Source organism: Manis javanica, chromosome 4, assembly GCF_040802235.1.
Source record: "Manis javanica isolate MJ-LG chromosome 4, MJ_LKY, whole genome shotgun sequence".
Classification (NCBI taxonomy): Eukaryota; Metazoa; Chordata; class Mammalia; order Pholidota; family Manidae; genus Manis; species Manis javanica.
The window spans coordinates 66,933,180-66,955,599 of record NC_133159.1 but is presented as its reverse complement, the minus strand read 5'-3'; positions in this window follow the sequence as shown (position 1 = coordinate 66,955,599).

Genomic DNA, 22,420 nt, shown 5'->3' with positions numbered 1-22,420 from the left:
GATATTTGATAATAATTCAATGAAAGAATCAAGGTGCAAAATGTAATTATAATTTAAAAATTAAATAGACTGCTGCTGTTCTGATGATTTAGAAAATGCTTAATCAAAAGGCAATTTTACCCAGTTACTTGAGGGTATTTGACTTCCATGGATAATTGCCTAACATAAACTCAGAGGACACATATTTACAGTCAGCAGTTTTGAGAAACAGTAGCACAGAGTATTAAAGTCTTACTTGTGATAGCCATCGTCTTTGAGGTTAGTGGAGTGAGTATAGATTGCTTAGCTCAGAAGATTATATCTATGAAATTACAGATGAAAATATTTGACTGTAGTAATATCACAAAATGATGTGAATATCATTACATTCACTATAAATTTCTGCAAAAAATGTACTAAGTATCTTACTTTGGTATTTCCTAAGTAAATGCTTCTACTGTACACATTGTTTTCAGTAGATTATTAAAATCTTAAAGTCAGGGTCTTATCTATAGGTAATAAGGGTCATACACAATGTATACTGGACACACTTTGCAAATATAGTAAATTGAGGAAAATACAAATTAATAAATAAAATCATTAAGGAAGCAATAAAGGAAAGTCAGTTTTCAGCAACTAAAGTAAAACAGGTAGATCAAAAATGTGTGATTAGTCTGGCTGAAATTACTGAAGAGTCTCTTCTACTTGCCTTGAAAATTATTAGGCACAATTTCCCCCAGATTCTAAAGAAGCTGATGATCAATTTGTCTTATCACTTTCCTGACAAAAAATTATAATATGCATGGGAAATGAAATATATTGAATAATTAAACAAAGAAAAATTGGATTTTCAATTAGAGTCAATAATTTATAAATGAATGTTGGGTTTAATATGTACGAATTTTTCTCAAATAACGAGTCAGTTTGTAACACCTAAAATATACATTTGCAAGGGTAAAGAGCTTACCACAACATTTCTTATACAGTTGAAATATTCATTCTATGGTTTTGAGGTAATTGGTAAAAAAGCATATTATGTTCCAAACTATAAGATGAGCATAATAATATTTATTTCATGAAATGAAAGGAATTCATATACAGTGCATTTGATAGTCCTGCTACATAGTAAGCACAGTGTTAGTGTTTTCACATTGGCTTTTATTATTTTAAATAATAAGTCAAACAAGTCAAGTCTCTAGACTGAATATAATTGAAGAAGAGTTAGTGCTGTAACCCAGAAAAAAAATCAGCAAAGGTAGATGATAACCATAAATTCAAATTGTTAGTTACATAACAATTAATATAGTAATAGGTGCTTATTTATTTGTTTCAAAACAAACACTTCATAGGATAGACAAAGAAAGGAAAATGGAAATAGCATTAAACCGGAAGCTATCTTTAAGTCATAGCCATAGGAAACACCATTAGCATTTGCAAAGTAACAGCATGTATCCTTGTGATAGGATATATCTGGAGATTCTCAGGTATACATGGCTTACATTAACCTAAACTTTCTTACGGTTAGTAATACTTAGAGTGAACTCAAAGAAAGAAGCATGTGGGAAAGCAGCAAGACAGTATCCATTCCTTCCAATTCTGTCTTATAGACATAAAGGAACCGGGAATTATACATTCCTCTCCTGACTTGACTAGGTCAATCTTCTATCTTACTGTGATGCTGTCCAATACAGAAACCAAGAGCCACAAGTGTTTATTAAAATGTTAAAAAAAATTAAATACAGTAAAAAATTAAGTTCTTATTTACAATATCCACATTTGAAGTGCTCAGATGCTAAATGTTCTATTGGACAGTACCAGGATTTACAAGGGAGTCTGAGATCAATTTCCTTTACCCTCTAAAAGCAAAAGAAGATTCCAGACATTTTCTGCCAGTCTCACTCTCGTCCTCTCCCTCAAAGAATGTACTCTATGTTAAAATAACACAGAACAAAACTTAAATCCTTAACATTGCCCAACATCAAAGGTGGATCAAAAAATGACTTGGGAAGTCAAAAATGAATGTTCAGGTTATGAAAGAGTGGAACTAGGATGTACTATCAATTTATCACTACTTAATATGTAGTTCATTTATTTATTTTTTCTGTCTAATTCACCAGAAATTAAAATTCTTATAATAGTGATGTGGGAGCTAATATTAGTTGTCATCAAGAAGCAATGCAGCAAATATTTAACAAAAAGATCACCCATCATGATCAAGTAGGATTTATGCCAGGGATGCAAGGATGGTCTAACATTCGAAAATCCATCAACATCATTCACCACATCAACAAAAAAAAAAGGACAAAAACACATGATCATTTCCATAGATGCTGAAAATGCATTTGACAAAATTCAACATCCATTCATGATAAAACTCTCAACAAAATGGGTATAGAGGGCAAGTACCTCAACATAATAAAGGCTATATATGACAAAACCACAGCCAACATCATACTTAGAAGTGAGAAGCTGAAAGTATTTCCATTAAGATCAGGAACAAGACAAGGATGCCCACTCTCCCCACTTCTATTCAACATAGTACTGGAGGTCCTAGACATGGCAATCAGACAAAAGAAAGAAATAAAATGCAGAAGAAGTTAAATGGTCCCTGTTTGCAGATGACATAATATTGTACATAAAAAACCATAAAGACTCCACTCCAAAACTACTAGATCTAATATCTGAATTCAGCAAAGTTGCAGGATACAAAATTAATACACAGAAATCTGTTGCATTCCTATATACTAATGATAAACTAGCAGAAAGAGAGAAATCAGTAAAACAATTCCATTCACAGTTACATCAAAAAGAATAAAATACCTAGGAATAAACTTAACCAAGGATGTGAAAGACCTATACTCTGAAAACTACAAGACACTCATGAGAGAAATTAAAGAAGATACCAATAAATGGAAACACATCCTGTCCTCATGGATAGGAAGAAATAATATTATCAGAATGGCCATCCTGCCTAAAGCAATCTACAGATTCAATGTAATCCGTATCAAAATACCAACAGCATTCTTCAATAAACTATAGCAAATATTTATGAAATTCATATGGAACCACAAATGCCATAGCAATCTTGAGAAGGAAGAATAAAGTAGGGGGGCGGGATTATGCCCTGACTTCAAGCTCTACCACAAAGCCGCAGTAATCAAGACAATTTGGTACTGGCACAAGAGCAGACACATAGACCAATGGAACAGACGAGAGAGCCCAGATATAAACCCAAGATATGGTCAACCGATATACAATAAAGGAGCCATGAGTATACAATGAGAATGAAACTAGATCATTGTTTAACTCCATACAGAAATGTAAACATGAAATAGATCAAAGATCTGAATGTACGTCATGAAACCATAAAACTCTTAGAAGACAATATAGGCAAAAATCTTCTGAATATAAACATGAGCAACTTCTTCCTAAACCTATCTCCTCAGGCAAGGGAAACAAATAAAAAATGAACAAATGGGACTACATCAAGCTAAAAAGCTCCTGTGCAGCAAAAGACACCATCAGCAGAACAAAAAGGCATCCTACAGTATAGGAGAATATATTTGTAAACAACATATCCGACAAGGGATTAACATCTAAAATATATAAAGAACTTACATGCCTCAACACCCAAAAAGCAAATAATCCTATTAAAAAATGGGCAGATAATATGAACAGACACTTCTCCAAAGAAGAAATTCAGATGGCCAACAGGTACATGAAAAGATGCTCCACATCATCAAGGAAATGCAAATTAAAACCACAGTGAGATATCACCTCACACCAGTAGGGTCGGCCAGCATTGAAAAGACTAAGAATAGCAAATGCTGGTGAGGATGCTGAGAAAGGGGAACCCTCCTACACTGCTGGTGGGAATGTAAACTAGTTCAACCATTGTGCAAAGCAATATGGAGGCCCCTCAAAAAATTAAAAATAGAAATACCATTTGATCTGGGAATCCCACTTCTTGGAATTTACCCAAAGAATACAACTTCTCAGTTTCAAAAAGATATATGCACCCCTATGTTTATCACTATTTACAATAGCTAAGATATGGAAACAACCTAAGTGCCCATCATTAGATGAATGGAAAGAAGATGTGGTACATATACACAATGGAATACTATTCAGCCATAAGAAAGAAACAAATCCTACTATTTGCAACTACATGGATGGAGCTGGAGGGTGTTATGCTCAGTGAAATAAGCCAGGTGGTGAAAGACAAGTGACAAATGATTTCCCTTATCTGTGGCATATAACAATGAAGCAAAACTAAAGGAACAAAACAGCAGCAGACTCAGAGACTCCAAGAAGGGACTAGCGGTTATAAAAGGGGAGGTCTATGGGAGGGCAGGTTGTGAGGGAGTGAGATGGGTATGAAGGGTATTATGTTTAGGACACATGATATGAGGCATCACAGGGGAAACAGTATAGCACAGAGAAGGCAAATAGTGAATCTGTGGCATCTTACTACACTGATGGACAGTGACTGCCATGGGGTATGGGTGGGGACTTGATAATATGGGTAAATGTAGTAACCACATTGTTTTTTCATGTGAAACCTTTTTAAGAGTGATTATCAATAATACCTCAATAAAAAATGGGTTTCTTCTGAATTTATTTATTTGTAAATTAATATATAATTTATTTATTTAATTATGAAAAGAGAAGGTGTAAGAAGCCACAAAATATAATGAGATTTAAAAGAGGAAAGAGAAATAGCAATCGCTTCACAATTTTGAGAAAAGCAGGTTCTTTGGTTCATAATAACAAGTAGGAAAAAAATCAGATTTTCAACAAAGGTGCTTTATGTGGACAAAATTGACTGAGCTCAGTACACCTCGAATCCTCCCAGCATAAAAGCTCAAAGAGCAAACATTTTTTTAATACTGACTCCTTGAGTGTATACAATACTTGCCTTCATGTGAAAGCCAAGCACAATTGTAATAATTTAGCTCTTGTCAATCTGCTTCACTCTTCGCATCATTATGCTTTGAAGAGTAAGGTGAGATCTAGGCAAACTGGGCTGGGTACAGGGAGCTGGCTCTGTGAAAATGCATACTCAAATACAGACATTTGAAGGATATTATCTCAGGGTCTAACTGTGCCAAAAAGTAGGTTTATGCAGGGTTTTCTTTTTTTTCTCATCTTGGAAGTTTGAAAACTGAATGATAAAAGAAATTGAAAAGTTGGATGGTGATACTTACCAGGATGTGGTTATTGTATTTATCAGTGCCATATGACAACCAGAGCTTCAGGAAATATGGAATGATTCAAGTTTATAAATGTAGAAGTGACACGATGTTTTAGAAAGCTGGAATTGGTTTTGACATTGGTGAACAAAAAAAAATTGTCCTGCAATGGAAAAGATCCACAACTAAAGTGAGCACATAATATATTATTTGAAGTAATGATATAAAGTGCTATGTTGATAGATAGTAACCACAGTAGAGAGGGTGAGGAATTAAATATATAGGTAACTGTTGAATCACTGTTTTGTACCTTTGAAACCAAAATAAGATTGTATATGAGCCAAACTTCAATAAAATAATAAATAAAGTGCTATGTTGAAAAGGTAGAGTGGAATGAGGGATAAAGAATGATGGTAGCCGGTATTTCCAATGGGATAGAGAGGGAAGGTCTTTATCAGGAGGACATTTGAGAAAGGGCCTAAATGCAGCAAAAGAGAACAAGCCATGAGACTTTCTGTAAGAAGAACCTTCCAGAGAGAAAATATCAAGCTCAAAGGGTACCCAAGTGCTTTGGAGAGTTTGAAGGATAGCAAGGAGTCTGGTGTGGACCCATCAAATCCAGCAAGGAAAAGAGTAAGACATAATGAATTTAGGTTCACAGCCAAGGACCTACTGATGTAGGGGATATGTCTAAAAATATGTAATTAGAAACCAAACATTTCTGAGCATCCCCATCACTCCCCTGCTGCTTCTATGCAGGGTGCCTCACAGGGAAACCCTCTTTCTAGGGCCCACAGCTCCCCGGCAGCACACGGTAATGGCTTCTACTCTCCCTGTGCATATGGATGGAATTAATAGAATGAGTCTGTTGTTCTTACACTGAATGCCCTATACTTTTGAGGTCCTTCTAAAAGATTGGCTGCATATCTTCAGGGAAGGACCAGACAATGTCACCTTATAGGTCTTTGGACATGGAGATGATAGTACAGCATGGAGAATATAGTCAGCGATTCTGTAACATCTTTCTATGTTGATGGATAGAAGCTGTACTAGTGAGGGAAGGACTTAATAATATGGGTAACTATTGAACCACTGTGTTGTATACTTGAAACTAATATAAGATTGTATATCAGCTATACTTCAATTTAAAAAAAAAAGGCAGGAAAAGAAAAAAAACAACTGTAACAACAAAGTTAAAAACAAGAAAAAAGAAAAAGAAAATCAATTTTGCTTACAAATTGTACTTGCTTGCTCTGGCATGATGTTTGTAAGAAAATTTAGAGAATAACTTGTCCATCAGTGTCCTGAATAAGGTAAAAGAAGATTGAGTTTTGGTGTTACTATTTGGCTTTAAAGTTGGATTATGATATTTTCCTATCTCCAAACAATCCTTAGTCATGTTTTTATGTTCTTAGCTACATGACATGGGCAAATGATCTGCGGGCTCATCTCATCAAGAAGACATCTCCATCTCCCTAAGGTTGATCAGATGATTAGCAAGAAAAGAATATGTATAATATATCTATATATCTATATCTGTCTATTTATTTATCATCTATCTATGCTATTATAATAATCCATTTAAAATCCACTGCAGGCTTGGAAATAGTGCCAGTTATGTCAGGCATTGAAATCAATAGGAAATAAACAGAGGTTGAATCATTTGATTGAACTAAGTTTCATCTTTGATTTTCATTTTTCTCAAAAGCAATGGAGATTTGCAAACACAAAAAGCAGGATGGAGGTTAATTCTAGGATAGATGAACATAGGTAGTTGCAACAATTTGGTAATATTCTAGTTTGTAAACTGAGCGGTGACTTCATTATAATTTATCAGTGTATATATACATTATAATGTCATAAATAAGATAAAAAGAATCAAATTATCATTCAAATTTTTACAGACACAGACTTAGAAGACTTTCATAGACTGTTACTGATCCGTATTACACATAGAATAGACATAGACTGTCTGTCTCTCGACCTGAGTCTGCAAAGAATTTAACTCTATGTGTGTTGTGAATGTATTTCATATGATTAGAATGTTGTCATAATTGTGAGTCCATAATCAGAATCTGTGTCTTTTCCAGAAGGCAAAATTAAAATATTTAAAACACTTTATTTTAAATAAGAGTGGCTTATTTGAAATGAGTATATTCAACTTAGGTAATAAGTATTATTTCTTCTTTTTGAGAAGTGTCCTTGGATATGGAGTGCCATAAGCTATTGCACATATGGGGTGAATTTTTAGAAAGAAAATCGCTAGCACCTGGATTGCAGTAATATTCAAAATGTCTTTTATGTATTTCCAGCTGACAGTATTTCTGCTCATAGAGAATACAGGTTTATAAGTTAAAGTCCTTTATCCTTATCCAGACCATCATGCCTCCCTTATCACCTTTCTCATCCCTATGTTATGCTTCTTTAATCATAATAAAATTGATTTTACTCTAAATTCTACAGTAAGCTCCAGTGACCTATTTTTTTTCCATTTTCTATTTTATTTACTAAGCCTCATGCTATATACCTGAAGGCTCTCCTAAAATTCCTTTTATGTGATGTTGAATCATACTACACTTTAAGTTATAAAAATTAATGGACCAAATTTGAACTACTTTTAAAATTTTTTAATCAGAATGACAAATGTCTTCTAGAACCTACCAAGTTTTCAAATTTAAAACCCCTATCAGGGAACAGAAATATTCTGTGTTTTCTGTATAAATTCTATGGGCAAATAACTACAGACTATCAACTATGAACAAATGATGCAAGGGGTTGTGTTTTTCCCTTCAGGATTAAGTCCCAGAAAATGAACTAAGTTGGTGGATTCTTAGGGCCCAGAAGAGATGGGAACTCGATCTAAGATTCCCAGAGCTTAATCACAGTTCTCTTTCTGAGGTGCTCATTATCGGTTACTTCTATTTTGAATGTTTTCCTTTAGGTTCCAAAACCTATATAGCATTTTTTTCCTTTTTTCTTTCTCTCCTCGAAAAAATCAAAAGAAAGATTCTATGTTTAGGCAGATTTCCTTCATAACTCTCATTCATATTTTTTAAATTATTTTGTATTGTGGTTTACCACTATCATTATTGACAACTCCCTAAAAATGTGTTCCAAAGTCTCAGGTTTAATAACCACATTTAGGATTTGTGTTTCTATAATCATTAAAAATAGTTTGATGATGAGACACCTGATAGACATAATTTCTTCAATAGTTTTTACAAATTAACGTCAACCACATCCCCTTCTGGTACTGCAAGGACCTGTATTAACATGGACCTCAAGGACAAGAAAAGCAGAACATGGGAACCCAGTTCCTCTGCCCTATCTCAAACCTGTGAGTTATTATGACTTCTGTGAGGTTCAGGATCAGAAAGATGGAGCAAATCCAGCAATAATCAAACTGTAATAAACCATGATAATTCAAATGTGTGGTTCTAAAAAAGGGCCAAAGGAAAAGTTCACAGCACATCCTTAGAAGTGTGACTTTTTTTAAATCTGCAGAAATCTTAGGGTCATGAATGACCTTTATCCACCACCTTGTCTTACAAACATCACAACCCCCTAGTGAAAGTCAGTAAGTGGTTAGAAAGAAAATTTTTCTTCTCAAGCTGTAACAGTATAAACCTTTGAAGGGCTTCTCTCCATTTGTTTGCCTTTGCCTGGTACTTTTTATAGTCAAAGACAATGTTTTACATTTTGGGAGAACTTCAAGGTACACAGTGTCTCAGGTTAGGTGATACACATTCAAAACATATGTTATTCAACTACTGGCAATTATTTTAATCATTTTACAAATAAATGATCCAGCAATTACACATTTAATGCAGATACATTCCAACAAGAGTCATCAGATAATATCTCGCGTTTATTTTAAAGAGACATCTTTAGACTTAGCTCACAAGGAAATAAAAAATCTACCATTTTTTGGAACTAATAAAAGATAGCATTTTTACTACATCAACTCTGCAGAAAAGAATTTTTTGCCCCGAAGCGATTCCTGTTCATTAGAGATACTTACCAGATGACAAAAGATATTCTATACTCCCAGATTCAGTGACTATTTGGAAAGCTTTGCTGTCACCTGAAGCTGCACCTGCTGTGAGATTTTACTTGTAAATTCCTTGGGGAGTTCAAAATCTACTACCTAGATTAGTAAAATGAGTCTAATCCTAGAAGCAATTTTCTAGCATAGTTAAGGAGTTTCCCTGGGAATAGACTATATGGATATGATTTTCCCTCACAAATTTATATGAACTAATGAATGTATGAACAATAAATTATGTATTGGGATGTAATTTTCTTCATTAACTAACATTATTGAACTAAAATTGCTTAGGTCTGAATTTACCAATAGCTTTAGTCCTCAGATTAGTTGTGAGTTTCAAAAATAGAAGAAGAAAACAATTTACCTTGGAATTCTGTTTTTTTTCTATTTTGTAATTTCATTTGCTTCTAGTAGAAACTTTCAAAGTATTTGTGTTTTGTGATTTTATCATGCAGTGTTTGTCCCAAAATAGGTGTCTTTGGTTTATCAAACTGGAAATGGAAAATCCCAATTTTGTACCATGTCCTTGAGGGCACTCGCCAATGGGTTCCCCAGCTACAGCTCTCTTCTTGACTTCTGCCAATGTCCCCAGCTCATTCCGGTCCAACCACTTTGGCCTCTTAAGGATTTTCAAAGATACAAAGAATACCCTCGCCTCAGGGACTTTAACCATGCTCTATCCCAGGCCTGAAACAGTCATTCTCAAGTGTCAGCACAGCTGGGCTCCTTCACTCCATGTCTGCTTTGATGTCATCTAAGCAGAGAGACAAACCCTAAACACCCCATCATAAACAGCAGTGCCTCCCCACACAGTAATTACCTGTCTTTTATCTTGATTTATTATTCTTCTAATTCTTACCACCACCAGATATGTTACAAATTTATCTGCATATCTATTTATTAATTATCTCCTCTCAAATAGTGTAAATTCCACAAGTACAGTGACTTTGGGTATTGTGTTTGCATGCTAAAGCCCCTTATACAAAGTGGATATTTCACAAATATCTGCCTAATAAATTCATAAAAGAATGACACCTTAGACACTGGTATAGCTATAAAGACCATTTTTCTTAATTTGTTTTCAAAATTAATAAAATTTCTGTGATGCTTTTAACAAACTAAATAAGGGGTTGACTTTTCTTCTAATGTTTTATGAAATTGACATTTTCAGGAATTATATAAACTATAATAAGTTTTACTTAAAAATATTCTAATAGTTTGAAACTATAATAGAGTAAGTGGACATATTTTGGAAAAAATTTATAGAGTCACTCTTATTCACATACCCAGCATAAAGCTGGGTGACTTAAGTGTTAGGAGCCTCATTTGCTAAGTTATCAAAAGAATTGCCATGTGAGAGGTTTTAACCTAAATAGAGACAGTCTTAAAGTCACAAACTCCAGACAATGTAACTCTGTCTACTCTTAAGTAAGAATTAGACTACACAAATGTAAGGGTGTTTTCATATTAAGATGCCCATAATTTTATTATTGCAATTAATTGGAAAAGTCTGCTTCTACTCAATATGTCAGAAAACTTTGTTTATTTAAAAATATTGACTTTCTGTTAACACAAACCTCATTCTCTGTTTCTCAAAAATAAGCAAACAAGTAGAGATCATCTAAAGATTAAATGGTATAGTTCTCTTTATATAGATCACACTGAGTTTAAAAATGTTTTTTTTTTTTTTGTAGAGAATTTTCTGGGAATTGTTTTACAACAAATTCATTATAATATCAGATGAAGACTTGGGAGGGTTTTTCCATTACAATATTCTTTGCCAAGAGAGTTGAATGAGTAAAACCATTTATGACCCTGCATCATTTTCAATACCTATGTTACAGTTTTCAGGACCAAAGAATAACCATGTGAAAACACCTATATATGTTCTTAGGATTTTTAAATTATTTTCCTCCAGAAAATATTTACTGTCAACAATGAAGACACACTCAATATTTTAGTTCTCAATAACACACACACACAAAATAAAAAACAGCTCACACTTATGTTGAGAAATATAGGGTTCAAAAATGATGTATGTGGGATAGCCTCTAAGAACTTGCCGCTGGGCCAGCACTGAGGAAACATGACCACTGCCCACACAGCAAGGCAGTTAAGAGTGTGGGCTGGGAACATTCCGGATCTGGGCCCAAATCCCAGCTTGCCACTTACATTCTGTTAAGTCTGAGCTCGTAGCCTGCTGAACCTATTTGCTCACTTGTTCCCACTCACCATCCTCAGGTCCAGACGCTCAGGTTTGTCACTGGCTAATGCCCTAAGCAGGTCAAAGTCTCTGTTTTGACCCATTTTTATTGCAAGACCTTAAGATTTCCAAAGCACCTGCTGTCTTTCAAAGCTGTTTTTCAGTTAAGTTCCAGGAAAAGATACAATCACTCCCTATTGTAAACCAGTTTGGTCTATTCCACTCACCCTATTGTAAACCAGTTTGGTCTATTCCACGCTCCCTATTGTAAACCAGTTTGGTCTATTCCACGGGAGCCACATCTGCCAGAGGGACCAAGAAGTGCCCAAGAGATACCTTTGCCTCAGTAGCTTAGTAAAATCCCAGCCCAGGGGGGAGCTTAATGCGAATCTAAGCTCAATGACCATGTAGAAACATAGTCAACTTGTGTTGACCTCACCCCACCTCTAAACTAAAGACAACAGATCCCCTTTTAAATATTCATTCCCTCTTCCAGAATAAAAGGAATCTGCCTTCATTTGCTCAGGGAGCCACAGCTTCAGAAGTGATTCCCTATGGTCTTCTAATTTGCTGCAAATAAAATGTACTTTGTAGGACCAAAAAAAAAATTGACATGTATGGGATAATTGAAATGCACTGCAATGTCTTTGTGCTACTTAATACACAAAAATGCTCATGAATAATGCTTCTAGCATGTCTATATATGGCTGATCTATTGTCCTGATTTCTGAATTTGGTTAAGTGCTACATCTAATGCTTTTTTAATAATTATTTCTGACACCATTATTATGCTTCTGATGACCTACAGAAAATGCAATTTCTTTTAATAGCATTGCATATTATATTTTTCAGTTTAAAAATGTTATTCTTAGGCTATGATAAATTTTCAGTTGTTATACAGTATTAGTATGTACTTCACTTCCACACATCATAAAGTAAATTATTCCCCAAATTTTGTTTCCCTTTTTGAAAAGTAATCTATAAGAATCAATAGGAAGGTAAATACAAATGATCAGATAAATATATGTTTAGTTGATTAGCAAAATACAAAAAGTATAAATAAAAAAAAAGAAACCCACTTTTGAAACTGAAATCAAGTAACATTTTCATCAATTTTACCTTATTGTGATCATCAAGGGAAAAAAAGTTCAGGATTCTTAAGGATAAAATAATGTAATTTGATTTACCCTAATTGTTGCTACAAATCCTATAAACATATAAAGTCAGCACTCATATATGTAGTCATTCAACAAGCATTATTGCTAGTCAGTTCACTCAGTGCTAGTCATTGTCAAGAAGTTACAGTCGAGACAAAAAATGTTATACACGACTATGATATTGCATTGAATGTAAGAAAGCAATCAATAAATGTTCTGGCTACAACTAACAGAAAGTCAAGTTCACAATGATAATAGCCAACTATTTCCCTTATATAATAAGAATTCTAGCTGTGAATGAATGACAGTGTGGGTTTTGTAAGTCAATAGTGTGAGGATCAGAAAGAATATCTGGTGTTTTTTGTGGTCTGGTCTGTGTGGTAGTAAGAACTACTGAAGCTTTGAGGAATAGCAAAGAGTGGAAATCAGTAGGAAAGCAAAACTTCCCAAGGCATTCCAAGAAATCACCCACTTATGTCATCATGGGAGTTTCATTAAACCTCTAATTACAGGAAGGCTGGAACAGTGAGTATTTAGCCTTTCCAGCCACTAGTGATGGAAACAAAGGAAACAGTTTCATTTTGAACTCATGAATTTTTGTGGATTTGATGTCTTCCAATATTCTACATTTATTATTAATTTTGACTTTCAGTTGTCACACCCTGAGTGTGGGAACCCAGACCAGGTGACTCCCATGTATTTTTGCAATGACTGCTTTAAAATAAGAAAGGTCTCCCTGGCTTTCTGGTGAAAAATGTCCTAGGCTTGCCAGGTACTTTTCCTATCCCCCAAATAGAGTTAGCCATCTCTGCAAGATATACTGGCTTCTTTCAAAAGGGAGTAGAATTAGAGAAGGCACTCTGCCAGCGATGTTCATTGCTATGATAATACGTAGTAATTAGATGTTTGTCTTGCCATACAGATACGTCATTCAAGTGAAAATGAATAAATAATATTCTCTTATAAGTAGCTCTCTTTCTGGGCCAGGCCCTCTATCTAAATTATTTTAGATAGTTTAAGGGAGAGGAGAAACTTTTTCTTTAGTCTGCTGGGTTTTGATTCAGCTAAGAATAATCTATGTGCCAAAGTGGCACATTTTGGAGAGACTTGTTCTGAACCCCTTCACTACGTTACTGATTTAATATATTGTCAGATTCATCTGTTTCTTTTGTTTTTCATCTTCAGGTTTGAAAATAATCAATGCACATACTTGATTAAATTTAAAACTAGGCACAGATATGCATAGAAAAGTCTTGTTTGTATTGCTATCCCTTTACCACATTTCTTTCCCTTCTCTTATTTTTATTAAGCTATGGATGATCTTTATGGGTGTGTGTGTGTGTGTGTGTGTGTGTGTGTGTGTGTGTGTGTATGTGTGTATTTTGTTAATTTAAAAAAAAGTAGCATATGTGTTATTTTTTCCTTGACTTATCCAAAAGTAACTATATGATACAAACTATTCTGTACTTTGCTTTCCTAATTTTGCAATATATTCTGGAGTTCTTTTCACATCAGCACATTATTTGTGAAGGTTGTATAGTAGCCTATTGCATGCATCTATCTTAAATCAAACAGTCTTTTCTGCTGAATACCTTGTTTGTTTCCAAAATTTTGCTAATATAAATATTGCCACAATAAATACCCTTGTACATACATCATTTCTTATTCCTTTGGTGTTTATATATATCCCAATTAGATTCCTTAAAATGGGATTGCTGTGTCAAAGGTTATGTGTGTTTGTAATTTTGGTAGATACTCTTTCATGTAGTTTTACAGGAACAACAACAATGCATGGAAGCATATTCTCACTGTTTTGCCAGCACATGTTTGGAAATAAGCCAATTTGTTATGTTAAAAATGGTATCTCAGTATAGTTTTAATTTGTGTTTCTTTTATATGAGGAAGGTGGAATATCTGCTCATGTGTGAAATAATTTATACATATATATCCTTTTATATATACATATATGAACTTTTCCTCTGAGCTATGTGTGCACTTTGCTATTTTTCTATTGATTTTTGATTTTTGGTCTTGTTCTTAACAATCATTAGAAGTCTCATTGTCTGCTTAAAAAAAAAATCAGGGGCGGAGCCAGGATGGCAGTGTGAGTAGAGCAGTGGCAATCTCTTCCCAAAAACACATAGAGTCATGAAAATATAACAAAGAAAAATCTTCCTAAAATAGAGACCACAGGACACAGGACAACATCCAGACCACATCCACACCTGCAAGAACCCAGTGCCTTGTGAAGGGGGTAAGATACAAGCCCCAGCCGGCGGGACCCGAGCGCCCCTCCCCCCGGCTCCCAGCGGGTGGAAAGAAACCGGAGCGGTTTTTTTTTTGGCGAGTGCTTTTTGGAAGCCTTAAAGGGATGGGCCCCTGTTGCTAGGGAGGCAGGGTGGCGGGACCGGTGAGCAGGTGCCTGGGACCGGCGCCTGAGGACAAAGAATATCCCGTGTTTCTCCCTGCGGGACTGGCGGGTGGGTGCCTGAGACTGGCGCCTGAGGACGGAGGAAATCGTGCGTTTTTCCCCTTTTTTTCTCTTTTTGCCGAGCACTTTTTGGAAGCCTTAAAGGGAAAGGGACCCCGGTGCTAGGGAGGCAGGGCGGCGGGACTGGTGAGCGGATGCCTGGGACCGGCGCCTGAGGACAAAGAATATCCCACGTTTTTCCCTGCGGGACCGGTGGGCGGGTGCCTGAGACCGGCACTTGAGGACAGAGGAAATCGCGCATTTTTCCCCTTTTTTTTTCTCTTTTTTGCGAGTGCTTTTTAGAAGCCTAAAAGGGAAAGGGACCCCGGTGCTAGGGAGGCAGGGCGGCGGGACTGGTGAGCGGATGCCTGGGACCGGCACGTGAGGACAAAGAATATCCCGCGTTTTTCCCTGTGGGACCGGTGGGCAGGTGCCTGAGATCGGCACCTGAGGATGGAGGAAATCGCGCGTTTTTCCCCATTTTTTCTCTCTTTTTGGCGAGTGCTTTTTGGAAGCCTTAAAGGGACAGGGACCCCGGTGCTAGGGAGGCAGGGCGGCAGGACTGGTGAGCGGGTGCCTGGGACCAGCGCCTGAGGACAAAGAATATCGAGCGTTCTTTCCCTGCGGGACCGGTGGGTGGGTGCTTTTTGGAAGCCTTGAATGGACAGGAACACTGGTGCTAGAAAGACAGGGCAGCAGGACCAGTGAGCGGGAGCCTGGGACCGGCACCTGAGGACAAAAAAAAAAAAAAATCGTGTGTTTTTTCTTTTTTTTCTTTCTGTTCCCTCTCTCATTGTTGCTGTTGTTGTTTTGGTTTGGAGAGTGCTTTTTGGAAGTCTTAAAGGGGCAGGACAGGTCACTTAGACCAGAGGCAGGGAATCTGGGGATCTCTAGGCACTCTAACCCCGTGGGCAGCAGGGAGCACAGAGGCCCCTTACGGAGATAAATAGACTCCCGGCCGCTCCCCCTCCAATGGGGCTCCACCATTTTGGAGGAACAGCCCCAGCCAGGCCAAGGCACAGCAACAGTGTAGATAAACCCCATAGCAACTGGGCAGGAAGCAGAAGCCCTGTCTGCGCACAGCTGCCCAGCACAAGTCACTAGAGGTCGCTATTCTCCCAGGAGAAGGCCACAAACCAACAAGAAGGGAAGCTCTTCCAGCGGTCATTTGTACCAGCTCTGCAAACTATCTCTATCACCATGAAAAGGCAAAACTACAGGCAGACAAAGATCACAGAGACAACACCTGAGAGGGAGACAGACCTAACTAGTCCTCTTGAAAAAGAATTCAAAATAAAAATCATGAACATGCTGACAGAGATGCAGAGAAAAATGCAAGAGCAATGGGATGAGATGCAGAGAAAAATGCAAGAGCAGTGGGATGAGATGCAGAGAAAAATGCAAGAGCAGTGAGATGAAGTCCGGAAGGAGATCACAGATGTCAGGAAGGAGATCACAGAAGTGAAACAATCCCTGGAAGGATTTATAAGCAGAATGGATAAGATGCAAGAGGCCATTGAAGGAATAGAAGCCAGAGAACAGGAACGTATAGAAGCTGACATAGAGAGAGATAAAAGGATCTCCAGGAATGAAACAACACTAAGAGAAATATGTGACCAACCCAAAAGGAATAATATTCATATTATAGGAGTACCAGAAGAAGAAGAAAGAGGAAAAGGGATAGAAAGTCTCTTTGAAGAAACAATTGCTGAAAACTTCCCCAAACTGGGGGAGGAAATAATCGAACAGACCATGGAATTACACAGAACTCCCAACAGAAAGGATCCAAGGACGACAACACCAAGACACATAGTAATTAAAATGGCAAGGATCAAGGACAAGGAAAGAGTTTTAAAGGCAGCTAGAGAGAAAAAGGTCACCTATAAAGGAAAACCCATCAGGATAACAACAGACTTCTCGACAGAAACCCTACAGGCCAGAAGAGAATGGCATGATATACTTAATGCAATGAAACAGAAGGGCCTTGAACCAAGGACACTGTATCCAGCACGACTATCATTTAAATATGATGGCGGGATTAAACAATTCCCAGACAAGCAAAAGCTGAGGGAATTTGCTTTCCACAAACCAACTCTACAGGGCATCCTACAGGGACTGCTCTAGATGGGAGCACCCCTAAAAAGAACACAGAACAAAACACACAACATATGAAGAATGGAGGAGGAGGAATAAGAAGGAAGAGAAGAAAAGAATCTCCAGACAGTGTATATAACATCTCAATAAGCGAGCTAAGTTAGGCAGTAAGATACTAAAGAAGCTAACCTTGAACCTTTGGTAACCACGAATCTAAAGCCTGCAATGGCAATAAGTACATATCTCTCAATAGTCACCCTAAATGTAAATGGACTTAATGCACCAATCAAAAGACATAGAGTAATAGAATGGATAAAAGTGCAAGACCCATCTATATGCTGCTTACAAGAAACTCACCTTAAACCCAAAGATAAGCATAGACTAAAAGTCAAGGGATGGAAAAACATATTTCAGGCAAACAACAGTGAGAAGAAAGCAGGGGTTGCAGTACAAATATCAGACAAAATAGACTTCAAAACAAAGAAAGTAACAAGAGATAAAGAAGGATACTACATAATGATAAAGGGCGCAGTCCAACAAGAGGATATAACCATTCTAAATATATATGCACCCAATACAGGAGCACCAGCATATGTGAAGCAAATACTAACAGAACTAAAGAGGGAAATAGACTGCAATGCATTCATTGTAGGAGACTTCAACACACCACTCACCCCAAAGGATAGATCCACCAGGCAGAAAATAAGTAAAGACACACAGGCACTTAACAACACACTAGAACAGATGGACCTAATAGAGATCTATAGAACTCTACATCCAAAAGCAACAGGATACACATTCTTCTCAAGTGCACATGGAACATTCTCCAGAACAGACCACATAGTAGCTCACAAAAAGAGCCTCAGTAAATTCCAAAATATTGAAATTCTACCAACCAATTTTTCAGACCACAAAGGTATGAAAGTAGAAATAAATTCTACAAAGAAAACAAAAAGGCTCACAAACACATGGAGGTTTAACAACATGCTACTAAATAATCAATGGATCAATGAACAAATCAAAATAGAGATCAAGGAATATATAGAAACAAATGACAACAACAACACTAAGCTCCAACTTCTGTGGGACGCAGCGAAAGCAGTCTTAAGAGGAAAGTATATAGCAATCCAGGCACACTTGAAGAAGGAAGAACAATCCCAAATGAATAGTCTAACATCACAATTATTAAAACTGAAAAAGAAGAACAAATGAGGCCTAAAGTCAGCAGAAGGAGGGACATAATAAAGATCAGAGAAGAAATAAACAAAATTCAGAAGAATAAAACAATAGCAAAAATCAACGAAACCAAGAGCTGGTTCTACGAGAAAATAAACAAACCAATTAAGAGCAAAGAAATTGAAAGAGTAATCAAAAAACTACCCAAGAACAAAACCCCGGGGCCGGACGGATTTACCTCAGAATTTTATAAGACACACAGAGAAGACATAATACCCATTCTCCTTAAAGTGTTCCACAAAACAGAAGAAGAGGGAATACTCCCAAACTCATTCTATGAGGCCAACATCACCCTAATACCAAAACCAGGCAAAGACCCCACCAAAAAAGAAAATTACAGACCAATATCCCTGATGAATGTAGATGCAAAAATACTCAATAAAATATTAGCAAACAGAATTCAACAGCATATCAAAAGGATCATACACCATGACCAAGTGGGGTTCATCCCAGGGATGCAAGGATGGTACAACATTCAAAAATCCATCAACATCATCCACCACATCAACAAAAAGAAAGACAAAAACCGCATGATCATCTCCATAGATGCCAAAAAAGCATTTGACAAAATTCAACATCCATTCATGATAAAAACTCTCAGCAAAATGGGAATAGAGGGCAAGTTCCTCAACATAATAAAGGCCATATATGATAAACCCACAGCCAGCATTATACTGAACAGCGAGAAGCTGAAAGCATTTTCTCTGAGATCAGGAACCAGACAGGGATGCCCACTCTCCCCACTGTTATTTAACATAGTACTGGAGGTCCTAGCCACGGCAATCAGACAAAACAAAGAAATACAAGGAATCCAGATTGGTAAAGAAGAAGTTAAACTGTCACTATATGCAGATGATATGATCCTGTACATAAAAAACCCTAAAGACTCCACTCCAAAACTACTAGAACTGATATCAGAATACAGCAAAGTTTCAGGATACAAAATTAACACACAGAAAGCTGTAGCTTTCCTATACACTAACAACGAATCAATAGAAAGAGAAATCAGGAAAACAATTCCATTCACCATTGCATCAAAAAGAATAAAATACCTAGGAATAAACCTAACCAAAGAAGTGAAAGACTTATACTCTGAAAACTACAAGTCACTCTTAAGAGAAATTAAAGGGGACACTAATAAATGGAAACTCATCCCATGCTCATGGCTAGGAAGAATTAATATAGTTAAAATGGCCATCCTGCCAAAAGCAATATACAGATTTGATGCAATCCCTCTCAAATTACCAGCAACATTCTTCAATGAATTGGAACAAATAATTCAAAAATTCATATGGAAACACCAAAGACCCCGAATAGCCAAAACAATCCTGAAAAAGAAGAATACAGTAGGGGGGATCTCACTCCCCAACTTTAAGCTCTACTACAAAGCCATAGTAATCATGACAATTTGGTACTGGCACAAGAACAGAGCCACAGACCAGTGGAACAGATTAGAGACCCCAGAAATTAACCCAAACATATATGGTCAATTAATATTTGATAAAGGAGCCATGGACATACAATGGCAAAATGACAGTCTCTTCAACAGATGGTGCTGGCAAAACTGGACAGCTACATGTAGGAGAATGAAACTGGACCATTGTCTAACCCCATATACAAAGGTAAACTCAAAATGGATCAAAGACCTGAATGTAAGTCATGAAACCATTAAACTCTTGGAAAAAAACATAGGCAAAAACCTCTTAGACATAAACATGAGTGACCTCTTCTTGAACATATCTCCCCGGGCAAGGAAAACAACAGCAAAAATGAGCAAGTGGGACTACATTAAGCTGAAAAGCTTCTGTACAGCGAAAGACACCATCAATAGAACAAAAAGGAACCCTACAGTATGGGAGAATATATTTGAAAATGACAGATCCGATAAAGGCTTGACGTCCAGAATATATAAAGAGCTCACACGCCTCAACAAACAAAAAACAAATCACCCAATTAAAAAATGGGCAGAGGAACTGAACAGACAGTTCTCCTAAAAAGAAATACAGATGGCCAAGAGACACATGAAAAGATGCTCCACATCGCTAATTATCAGAGAAATGCAAATTAAAACTACAATGAGGTATCACCTCACACCAGTAAGGATAGCTGCCATCCAAAAGACAAACAACAACAAATGTTGGCGAGGCTGTGGAGAAAGGGGAACGCTCCTACACTGCTGGTGGGAATGTAAATTAGTTCAACCATTGTGGAAAGCAGTATGGAGGTTCATCAAAATGCTCAAAACAGACCTACCATTTGACCCAGGAATTCCACTCCTAGGAATTTACCCTAAGAACGCAGCAATCAAGTTTGAGAAAGACAGATGCACCCCTATGTTTATCGCAGCGCTATTTACAATAGCCAAGAATTGGAAGCAACCTAAATGTCCATCGGTAGATGAATGGATAAAGAAGATGTGGTACATATACACAATGGAATACTACTCAGCCATAAGAAGTGGAAAAATCCAACCATTTGCAGCAACATGGATGGAGCTGGAGAGTATTATGCTCAGTGAAATAAGCCAAGCGGAGAAAGAGAAATACCAAATGATGTCACTCATCTGAGGAGTATAGGAACAAAGGAAAAACTGAAGGAACAAAACAGCAGCGGAATTACAGAACCCAAAAATGGACTAACAGGTACCAAAGGGAAAGGAACTGGGGAGGATGGGTGGGCAGGGAGGGATGGGGGGGAATAAGAAGGGGGGTATTAATATTAGCATGCATGGGGGGGAGGGAGAAAGGGGAGGGTGGGCTGCACAACGCAGAGAGGACAAGTAGTGACTCTACAACATTTTGCTAAGCTGATGGACAGTAACTGTAATGTGGTTGTTAGGGGGGACCTGATATAGGGGAGAGCATAGTAAACATAGTATTCTTCATGTAAGTGTAGATTAAAAATTAAAAAAAAAGAAAGAAAGAAAGAAAAGGGGGATTACTCCTTGACAGGATAAAACTATTGGTAAATCAAAGATCAACGCATGCTTTAAATATCCTTAATGTTGATCACTTAAAGGGTGTCAGATGATCAGCTATGGAGGTACTCTTTTCTGATAATATTCCTTTCTCTTAATTAAAAAAAAAAAAAAAAAAGCAGTTACTGTGTGTTGACCTCCAATGAGTTCTGCACAGTGGTATAAAGGGCATGTCAAAGTGTGGGCAAAGGGTCTGTTTGTTTCTATGCAGAAGATCAAGGCCTAGCTTGGATACCCAGAAAATGAACTAAGATACGATATGAGGAGGAGCTTCCGGCATCAGCACTCTCTGGAGGACTTGTGCCGGGGGATGATCATCAAAAAGCCTCCACAGGTATCCGGACGATGCTGCGGTTGGGGCTGCGTCCAGCCCACCGTCTCCTGGACTTGCCATAGGAATGAGGAGGGAGATGTCTAGGCTGGCATGTGCATACAGTGAGACAACGAATTTGACCGGATCTGTACTGTTGGAACTCAACCAGGAGTTTGGAAGGGTGCAAGTTGTAGCACTCCAAAATCTCATGACTATAGACTATCTATGGTTAAAAGAACATATGGGATGTGAACAGATCCCAGAAATGGGCTGCTTTAATTTGTCTGATGGTTCAAGTACAGTTGGACAATATCAATCATATCATAGATAAATTTTCACAAATGCCTAGGGTGCCTAAATGGTTTTCTTGTCTTCACTGGAGATGGATGGTAATTATAGATTTGCTTTGTTTATGTCACCGTATTCCTATTATGTTAATATGTGTGTGCAAATTAGTTAGTAGTTTAAAACCTATACATACTTAAGATACTCTACAAGAAGATATGTCAAAGAAATAATCAATGCTCCCATGTTTCCTTCATATGCTACATCTATAGCTTTTCTTCTTCCTTCCTAATTACAACTCTTAAATAGAATTCGTGCCTCATATTGAATTTACCGAGTATCATAATTCCTCCAGGTGGTAAAGATACCTCGAGACAAGTGCTGGGCATAGAAGCCACAGGGCATAAATCTGCAAAGAAGTAAAAAGCTAACCTTTTCAAACAATATGGCTTCTCTCTCACTTACC